This window comes from Gavialis gangeticus, unplaced genomic scaffold (assembly GCF_001723915.1).
Source record: "Gavialis gangeticus isolate Ggan-Ray unplaced genomic scaffold, GavGan_comp1, whole genome shotgun sequence".
NCBI lineage: Eukaryota > Metazoa > Chordata > Crocodylia > Gavialidae > Gavialis > Gavialis gangeticus.
This window is the reverse complement of record NW_017729034.1, coordinates 9,802,171-9,813,030: the sequence shown is the minus strand read 5'-3', so window position 1 is coordinate 9,813,030 and position 10,860 is coordinate 9,802,171.

Genomic DNA, 10,860 nt, shown 5'->3' with positions numbered 1-10,860 from the left:
TTGGTGACCTGGTCGTAGAAGGCCACCAGGTTGGTCTGACAGGACCTGCCTCTAATGAACTCATGTTGGTTGCCTTTAAGCATACACTCCCCTGCTTGCCCCTCGCAGATGTGCACCTGGATAATTTTCTCAAAGAACTTCCCCCGGACCCAGGTAAGACTAATGGGCCTATAATTTTCTGGGTTCTCCTTCCTCCCTTTTTTGAAAATGGGGACCACATTGGCCCTTTTCCAGTCTTCTGGCACCTTGCCAGAGCACCACAAGCTAGATACATAATGTGCTATAAAATGGATCAATGTTTAGTTCAGGGTTGGCAACATTTTTCAGCAGAGTGCCAAAAACACTTGCAACCTCAACTTCTAAGATTTCATAGATTTCATAGACATTAGGGCTGGAAGGCCCCTTGTAAGATCTTCAGGTTCAGCCTCCTGCCCAAGGGGCAGAAAGTTAGCTAGGGTCAAAGGATCCCAGCAAGATAAGTGTCCAAATGTTTCTTGGAAGTGTCCAGAGTAGGTGCTTCCACCACATCTGGGGGGAGTCTGTTCCAGGCCTTGAGGGCTCAGACAGTAAAGAAGTTTTTCCTTATGTCCAGCCTAAAATGGTCTTGCAGGAGTTTGCGACCATTCAATCTTGTCATCCCCTGAGGTGCTCTGGTGAACAGGTGTTCCCCCAGATCCTGATGCACACTCCTTATGCACTTCTGGTCTACCACCATGTCACCCCTGAGCCTGCGCTTCTCCAGGCTGAAGAGTCCCATAGCTTGCAGCCTCTCTTCATAAGGCCTGTTCTCTTGCCCTCTCATCATGTGTGTGGCTTTCCTCTGGACTCTTTCAAGCTTCTCCATGTCCTTCCTAAATTGTGGAGCTCAGAATTGGATGCAGTACTCCAGCTGCAGCCTCACCAAGGTCAAATACAGTGGGAGGATGACATCCTGGGCCTTGCTCAAGATGCATTGGTAGATGCAAGCCAGAGTTTTATTTACATTGCCAGCTGCAGTATTGCATTGGTGGCTCATATTCATCTTGTGGTCAATCATGACCCCCAGGTCTCTTTTGGTCATGGTGCTAGTGAGTGTAGCATTGCCGAGGCTATAAACATGATGCAGGTTTTTATTCCTGAGGTGGAACACCTTGCATTTTTCCGTATTGAATGACATCAGGATGTTGGTATGCCAAGGGTGGATGGTGGGGAAGCTGCAAGCGGCCCGATCCTTGTTGTGCCAGTGCAGCCCTGGCCCCTTCGCTGCTGTCTACCTCAAGGTATGTGTGCACCTGCCACCAGCAATGAGCTGAGCTGGGCCTCCACAGGTCCTGGTGCAGCTTCTTGATGCCTTTTGGCTGCATGCCACAGCTGGCCTGGACTCTGGGCAGGCCCCTGCTGCCCACCATGGAGCCCGGGCTGCTCATAGCAGCTGGCAGGGGGGCTGCAAGCAGTTGCACCTCGGCGTGTGGAGCCCCAGCCCAGCTTGTTCTCAGTAGCAGATGCACGCATACCTTGAGGTGGATGGTGGGGAAGGGGCCTGGGCTATACTACCAGAAAAAGGATTGGGCCTCTTGCAGCTCCCCTGCCATCTGCCCCAAGGTGCACAAGCCAAGCAAAATGCCTTCTCGTGCCATGCTCTGGCACATGTGCCAAGGGTTTAGTCCTTGGTTCTTGGTGTCCAGACAGCTTACAAATTTTTGTTCCCAAGTTCACCTTTTAAAGGTGTTTGGTAGATTTCCCTTCAGCAGGAAGATAGTGAGGTCAGAGAGGGGATGGTTCTTCTGTGAGAAATGTGCTCCTAATGGGAGGTGGGAGGGAGTGGGTGTGCACGTGTGTGTGTCCCTGTCCTTTATGGGGGGGTTTTCTGTGAGAATTCATTCTGATGCATAATTGCTGTTTAGTTTCACTGACACTGTTGCCATGAGGGCACTTGGTGCACTGGATCAGGTGTATCACTTTTTGGGAATGGCATGTATAGGAACCATAGATTTTGATGGTTTTGTTAATGAGGGATGTTGATAGCAGTGACAGTGGAGATACGCTGACAGGTTAAGCATTTCTTGGCAGGGCAAGACTGTGTTCTCCTTGATGCCTGTTGGACAGCAGAGAGTTTGCTCCTGGGTTGGGCAAGGTTCGGGGGCTGTTTGAAGGCTAGGAGCAGAAGGGTAGGGAATATTTCTCTCAAGGTCTGATCTTTGCCTGCAATTGTTTGGTGATTCTCCTGATCTGTTCCAGTGTGGGGTGGTAGGTGACCACCAGGCTGGTGTAGTTACAGGGTTGGGTTTTTTTGTATTATAGCAGGTTACTGTGAGGTATCTGGATAGCTCTTTCAAATACAGGGTCTATTCTTTGCTGCTGGAGTGCCTTTGTTGTATAAAGATAGATTTTAAGCTGGTCGGGTGGGCATCACAAGTGTTCTCCTCAAAGTGGATGTTGTGGTGTCTGAGGGTCTGGCTGTAGATTACAGCTTCTTTGCTATGCTTGGGATGATTGCTGGCCTTGTGGACATACATATGGTAGTCTGTGGGTTTTCTGTATATAGTGGTTTGTAGGATGCCATCTTGGATATGAATTATGGTATCTAAAACATTGATGTTAGCATAGGGGTATCCCAGAGAAAGCTTGATCGAGAAGTGATAGTTGTTAAACCTGCGGTGGGAGTCAATAAGTGAGTCCAGGTGTTCAGGCCAGATGATAAGAATATCATTTATTTAACATAGGTATAGTGCAGGTTAGTTTTCTAGGATATTTTCCCCAGGTGGCGCATGAAGAGGTTGGCATATTGAGGAGCCATCTGTGTGCCCGTGGTTCGAAGGAAGTGACAATTGTTGAAAGTGAAGTTGTGGGTGAGTGTGAAGTGGATGGTTTGTGCAACATGTTGTTATACCTCTTGTTCTTGAAGGTATTTTAGTCAGGCAGCTGTGCCTTCATGGTGCGAGATGTTAGGCTGGTGACATCCATGGGTACAAGTGTGGCTTTCTCAGGGAGGCAGGTGATGTTCTGGATTCTGTGGAGTAGAGGTACTTGACCTCCGGTGCCAGATGAGGCCTGTAGAGCCATCTCATATGAGCTGTAGGCCTCCTGACAAGTCAGGAAATTTGGCAGCAGGGGAATGGTGGCCATCACCATGGCCATCCTCCCCCTGCCAAATTTCCAAACTCCAAGACCCATCTGCCTGATTGGAACCAGACCGTATCTCCTTCCCTTTTCAGGGCTGGGTGGGGGCTGGACCACACCCCCGCCACCACGGGGCTGAGCCATATACCCCACACTCTTCCCTCCCATTCCCTGCACCAGCCTGTGGGGCCAGGCAAAGTTCCCCTCTGCCCCTGCGGGGTGAGAATCAGGCAAGCTGCTCTTTCCTTCCCTACCCCCTCACCCTCCGTGTGGTTGGATGGTGGCTGCCACACTGGCCTTGGGCACTGGATCAGAACCACCAGCCAGCCTGTGGTTGGACTGGGCACTGCCCATCTGGCCCACCAGGGGAAAAGATTGAGCACCACTGCTGTTGAGGAAGTCTGTGGTGTCTTGCAGAAAACTTGCTCTTTGAATGACAGGTGGTTTTAAGACAGTTTCTATGAAGCTCTACAGTGAGGGTATGCTAGCACCACTGTCTCCCAGATAGTGCTAAGGAATCGTTAAAGCACAGTTAACCCTCAAAAGGAATGTGAAATACGAAACCAGACAACTTTGTCCTAAAATCAAAGTCTGACTTTATTAGTGCAACAAGTATAATTTTAGCAGTTCCTATATTCAGAAAGAGAAAAACATTCAGTACAATAATCTCACCCACAGGGGCAACATATAGGGGGTACACGTGGGTGCATGTGAACCCCCTGAGCATGGCAGTTCACCCCCTACAAAAAGTGTCAGCGGTGCCTGCAGGCGGTCACTGCTTGCCACCCTACTACTGACACCACCAGCAGCATCTGCAGGTGGTCCGTGATCCCCACTGGCTCCTGCTGATGCTGCTGGCGGTGGCTGTGGGTGGTCGCTGCCCCTAGGTTGCTGCTCACTGCCGGCCCCCCCCTTCCCCCTCCCCCACTGCCAACAGTGCCAGCAACGTCTGTGGAAACTCCACTGCTTACTGCTGCCGTGCTCCCACCACCGCCGTGCCTCCCCAGCTGCTGGGGGCACACATCATTCATGCTCACCCAATCCCAGATGTTACTTTGTTCAACAGAAAAGATAGCCACTCAGTACCTGGAAGCAAAAGGTACGTTGTGAGCTGGGGACGGTCCAGACAAGTGTTGAAGGCTGGATTTATGACAATGACTATTAACTTTCTTGCTCCCCCCCTTTTATGCTTTTCTTCAACTTCACTCCTTTGATGACTCTGCTTTCGGAATGGTCTCTCTTCAGTCAGCATACTCTCCATCTTTTATCCCATCAGCATATTCCTTTGTCTAACAGACCCATCACAAGCACACCTCTTAATTTGGCTTTTTTCCGATGTCTTACTTTGGGCATTGTCCATTGATCTCCTTTATCACCTTTCATTAATATATCCAATCCTTTCATCCCTCTGATTCAGTTAGCATCAAGTTCAGTTCATTGGTGCTAATAACAAGGACTTTGCTATGTTATGTTAAAAGAGCTTCTCACAGTGATAAAAAAGAATAATATAATATAATAAACACCTATGAGCTCCACAGAAACAACTCAAAGCCAGCTAAAAGAATAAAGAAAAAGTGAATAAGAACAAAACTTAATGATTAAATAAGGATAAATATAAACAATACTATAAGCAGGTGCAACTTCAAGGCATTTAACATAACAAGTTACCCTAACAGGTACTGTTACCAAACTTAACATTAGACTTTAGGTATTAGACATTTATGAATATTTGACTTCATAAAATGCTTAGATGAGAATAGCCCGTGCTCTGAAGATTGTTTACTGAGCACAGCAACTAGCAGTTTCAGGCATATGACAAAGAACAACAGACAAAATCCACCTAAGCTAAGACACAGCCCAGTAAGTCAGTGAAAACACACAGAACTTAGCCTAATTTAAAATGCAACATAATAAGCCAAAAAAAAAATAAATAGAAAGCCTTGCATAGATCTTACATGGTCCTGAGGGCAGAGTGTCTGCTTGCAGCCAGGTATTCAGAAGGTCTTTCTGAGGGATCTGCAGGTCTCAGCTGGTGAAGGCAGTCCCACAGGCCATATCTTTGCCTGGGTTTTTATAGGTGATCTCTGCTCCCTCTCCTCCTTCAGCATCTCTGTCTCTTGCCTCTTAGGTATTCCAGTCTCTTGACCCTTACAGGTCCTACTTGGAAACATAAATGTAGTCCCCTGCTTTCTTCCTTTCCCCTGCTACCTCAGGTCACACAATTAACATCTGGCACTTAACAGTAGGGCCGTGCGAAACAGCACTGTTCCGATTCGGCTTCAGTTTCAACGATTCAAGGTGACAGTGTTTTGTTTAGTTTTATTTTGTTTTGAAACCACTGTTCCGTTTCATTTCGTTGAAACTGTTTTGCTGTTTCAATGCTGTTTCGTTGTTTTGCCCATAGTTATTATGGGGAAACACAAAATTCAGCAGACAGGCAGATCGGGGCCTTGCTGGCATCCCTGGGAGGGCTGCAGGGGCTGTGCCAGAGTCCTCCTGGGGGTGCAAGCTCCTGATCTGCCTGCCAGATGAGAGAAGCTGGGTGCTGCCACCTGGGACTGGTGCCAGGAAGATCGGTGGTGCTGCCAGTCCCAGGCGGCAGCACCTGGCTCCTATCACACCCTGGGAATGACTCCGGCACAGCCCCTGCAGTCCTCCCGGGGGGTGCCGGTGAGCTCCCGATCTGCCTGCCAGCTGACAGGAGATGGGTGCGGCCACCTGGGGCCAGTGGCACAGGACCAGGGTAGATCAGATGGTGCAGGGATCTGCTGCCCTGATCCCAGGGTGGGGGTGGGTCCCTGCACCAGCTGATCTGCCCTGGCCCCGCACTGGGCTCAGGTCCCACCTGCTCACAGCCCCATGGAACTTAGCCCGGTGGTGGGGGGCAGAGCGCAGCCCCGACTTTGCCCGCCACCTGCTACCAGGCTGAGCTCCATGGGGCTGGCGGAGCCCATTGGAGCACGGCCCAGAGGCAGAAGGCAGGGAGAGCCAGGGCTGCACATCCCTCCAGGCTGAGCCATGTGGGGCTGCAGAGCACAGCTCTGGCTCTCCCCTGCCTCCCACCACCTGTGTGCTGCTTTGAAACTCCAAACGTTTCGGCTGGCCTCATTTTGTTTCAAGGCTGTTTTGAAGCCCTCTGTTTCGTTTCCATTTCACTGTTTTGAGCCTGAAACAAGTTGAAACAGTGTTGAAATGAAACAGCTGGTTAAATTTTGCACAGCCCTACTTAACTGTTGTTATGTGGCTTCAGAATCAGTTAAAGGGCCCACACTTGTCATGACTGCCAGGTCTTTGCTAACAGTATCACAGTTGGGTATGATGGATCTGTCAGGGTTAACGTGTTTGTGGATTTTTGGGACCAAGTGGAAAGTTATTTGAGTGGGAGAGTAGGGGTAAGTGGGTAGTTCTTCCTGAGGCTAGTGTGATATTTTCCAGATCCAGAGTGAAATCTGGGGTGGTGTCCTCCCCAAGCTCTTTATAGTATTAGGTGTCAGAGTGGTCTGCTGGCTTCTATGGGTCATGACTTAAGGATGGCTATAGCTCCACCTTTGTTCACTGGTTTGATAACTATTTTGTTGTTGGATCTTAGGGACTACATGGCTCTTCTCACTGAAGGGGAGAGGTGGTTGTGGTTCTGGCTCTTATTGAAAATGTCACTGTTAGCTTTTCTCTTGTAAGTAGTCCGATATGTGGTTATATCCACTGGAATGTTTTATTATTATTTCTTTTTTCAGTTGTAGCAGAAGGGTTATTAGAGGTGGCAGTGTCCTGGTTGTGGAAGTATTTTTTAGGCAAAGTCTGCTAATTCTGCACATATTAGTATCTTGTCAGGTTTTTTCTCTGGGCTTCTGCCTTTAGGGAGTGCAGATACTTCAGAATGGGATAGTGGGTGTTGTGAGAAGCTGTTGATTTTCGTGTTCTGAGTGCTGCTGTCTGGAGGTAGTTGTGTTGCTTGTGAGGTAGCTCCTGTTGTGACAACTGATTCCACTCACCCTGGACAGCACTGGGACACATTTTCTCTTGTCACAGGTCAGAAACTATTCCCTGATTGAGGTCTGGAATCACTGATGCTAAAAGACCCTTGGATTTCTGGTATACCTCAGATTCTGTTGACCTGTCAACCTTGGCATTGGTTTGGCCAACATGTAACAAGGTGTATGCTTTTGCTACTGCCCCACTGTGGGTACTAAGGTTCACAAGTATCCAGGAGCCAATTTCCATTCTTGGGGGAAGGGAGGTGTGAGACTCCTGTTCTGTAGGAGGAAGACCACATGCTTTTTGACATCTTTGCAGATTTGGCTTTAGCCAGGATTACTCTTCCTATTAATCAGGAATTCTTTGATCAGGCCACATTGCCCCATTTACTACTCAGTTGCATTGGCTGTACCAGGGAACTTGAAATTGAAACAAAAGTATCAAGACTCTCAAGGCCTCAATAGAAAGAACTTGTACTCAGCTTCACTGCAGCTGTATGTGGCTAAATGCAAGGCTCTGCAGTCTGTATCTGGCGCTTTCTTCTGTCAAGAGCCAACATACCAAAGGACAGGTACCAGCCTTTTCAGTCGTGGGTCACTGGGTAAGACCAACAATGACTCTTATGTACCTCTCTGGGCCTTTTAAACTGTGGGTCCAGACAGAAGTTGTTTTTGGCATGATCAGCCCTCTGAAAGCACTCTACAGCCATGCTGTGACACACATGCACAGCTGCAGAGCGCTTTTAAACTGGCCAGTTGTGTGACAAATTAAGCCTCATCGAATGAGGGATCAGATTAAGGCTACTCCGTTTTAGAGCGCCTTAGGGACCTTGTGTTCCCTAGGGTTAATTTGTGGCATGATCAGGGCTGGGCTGATGCAAGCCAGCCCAGCCTAGCTCAGCCTTGCTCCTGGGGCTGTCAGCACGAGGGGAGGGGGAGTGAACTATGGGTTGGAGTTTGCCTGGCATGAGCTGGAGTGGGGGCAGGTGGATCAGAGCCCCCACACCTCGTGGCTCCCCCCAGCCCCCTCTCCTCCAGCCCAAGCCAGGCAAACCTGGTCGATTTTCCTGTTCCTCCCTCTCTTCCTGCTGACAGCACTGGAGCTTGGGGCTTGGGGGCTGGGGGAGAGGGGTGGCTCCATGGGCTTCTGCAAGCAGGATCTATTTCCCCCCCTGCCCCCTCCAACCCAACAGGCAAATGTCTTTATGTAGCCATGAGTTAGAGCAGGGGGGCTGAACATCTGTCAGTGCTCCGTGTGTTAGCATTCATGGCTGTAGATGCTTACCAGACTTCACTTCAGGCTATGCCTGAGGTCCATGTATTACATCACATGAACAAGTGGGTCAAAGTCCCACCTCGACTTTAATGGATATACAGAAAGGGCAGATCCCCCCCGCTACTTATTTGTACTTTGGGGCAGCTGAGAAACTGGAAGATTGTGGCCTAAAGCTTTCCATGGGCACAGGGCCTAAAACAGAAGTTAAGGAAGGGATACAGCAACTTCTAAATGGCTGGGGGCCACATACTGTGGAGGCCCCTGGTCTCATTCTCAGCTCCTAGGCTGTGGGCTCTTCTGGCCTTGGGGCCCATCCTGCACTTTACTGTCCTGTCCCTTGGGGTGCGGTGGGAATGGGAGCTCAGAATCCCCAGCTTCAGCTGCAGCCTGAGCAATGTGGGGGGAGATGGCCAAATGGGAACTTGGGGGCTGGAACAACCCCTGCATGCTGCCAGCTCCATGGCCCTGCGGTAGAAAAAACAGGCCTCCCTTCACCAGCAGCCTGGAGGAGTATTTTCCCTTTTGTGAGACTCCTGGAACTAGAGATTGATTCATAAAATGAAGCCCTTGTGTAGGGGGGAGAGAACACCTGGAGGCCCATTGCATCCCCACTTCTCAGCAGATTCCTGGGGAAGGGAGTGTTCTCTTTCTTTACCAGCCAAGACTGTGACTGATGTCACAGATTTTTTCCCCCTCAGTGGAATGCAATGTTTCACTCTAGCTTTTGCCACAAGTGAGTGTTGTGTTGTTCCTGAACTATTAGTAGAGGAGCTGCTCACGTGTCTTTTGAATGACTAGTGCCAAAGCAAACGGTATGCCTGGAATGACTGCTGTAAGTTTGTCCTGAAACAGAACCACCCATGTAATCCTACCTCCCAGAAAGGCCTGTTCCGCAGCTCATCCAGCCTCACTCCACACCGTTGTCCTTTGCATTTATACTTTGATCTCCGAGGATGCATCTGGGCTTGAAAAGTTAATTGCTTTCTGGCAACAGTTGGAGTTCCTGCCTTAGGTTCCTGCCTTTGGTTCTCAGCTGATACTTGTATCACTGGTCATCTGGATGTAATGGAATACCGCTGACTCTTCCAGAGCTAAGTTGACACTGGACTGCCAGACAGAAATGTTATAACCCTTGAATTAGTCATAAGTAACAGACTAGAAAGCACCCAGGTTCTTTCCCCGAGTCTTGAGTGCAGTTTGCAGTACTGAGTTCCAGCGGGGTTGAAATCTTTCCGATTCTGGAATGATGGAGGGAAAATATAAAAATCTGTCATATATAGTAGACACCAGTCTATTGTTATATTTCAGATACCTGAGTGGGTGGTGGGAGGAGAGGTGTTTGTGGTGTGATGCAGTGTGCTATCGTTTCTTTCCCCTCCTTCCCTGCCCCTATCCCCTCGCTTCTCGTGTTGGATGAAAAGTGCATATACAATGAGAGCTGTAATATTTTGATTTGATCAGAGAGGTAATTAATGACATTGAGACCAAGTCAGACAGAAAGCAGGGTAGAGATGCACCTTAGAGACTAAATGAATGAGAGATGCATAAACTTTCATGAGCAAGTTTTATCAGATATTGTGAAAGAAAGTACATAGCATACCTTGGACACATGATTAATGATCCCTAACCTCTCCTGGAAAATGACAAATGTCTCAAGGTTGCCATAGGGGCAATCACCATATGAAAGGAGACATCCATCTGCTATGAAGTCCAAAAACACACAGAAGTCTGTGGATAACTCTTTAACCTTTCATCACTGACCTCAGATTAGCTGTTCTTTAACAGTGAAGCTTTAAAAGCCAATTTAAATGGGAAGTTGTGGAATAGGAGATCCTCTACAGACTGGATTGTATTAAGTATGGTCTAAACAGGAACTGTGGATTCTTATCTCATTTTCTGGATTAGTTCTTGTGGCTCCTTTGTCCCTATGGGTTTATTACTTGTTTGCCCTCTCAGCACTGCCCCCACTGCCCTTTTCTCTACCTCTTTCCCTTCCATGATCTTTTATATTCAGATCACAGGGGTACATCTTCAAGTGGGCTAAGTATTATGTCCTGTCTTAATCATGAAAGCTTGTGGATCTCTGAGTCATTTAAACTTGATGTTCCACTTTCCTTGGTGTGGGTACTCCTGCCCTTCCTACGCAGCTTTGCTTCCTAGCATCATGGTTGTTACTGCTGCTGTTTTAACAGACCCAAAAAAGGAGATCTGTTTGCATGAGAGGCCAGCACCCTGTAGCTGTGCAGTGCCTTACTCCTTGTAGCATGGAAATGCATTATTTTCTCCAGAGCCCTCTGCATATGGGATGGAGCATCCTTTGTGAGGAAACATTTTTCAGGGGCACTTCTCCAAATGGCCTAAGTGTTATGTCCTCTAGTGTCCTTGTGGTACCTGAAGGTGGAAAAATCCAAATGTCTTGTCTTAGAAATGAACTACTGGGTTCAGCAGATTCCCCACGCTTGAACAAAGCATGACCTTACGGTGCATCATTGGTGGAACATTTTTGAAGGG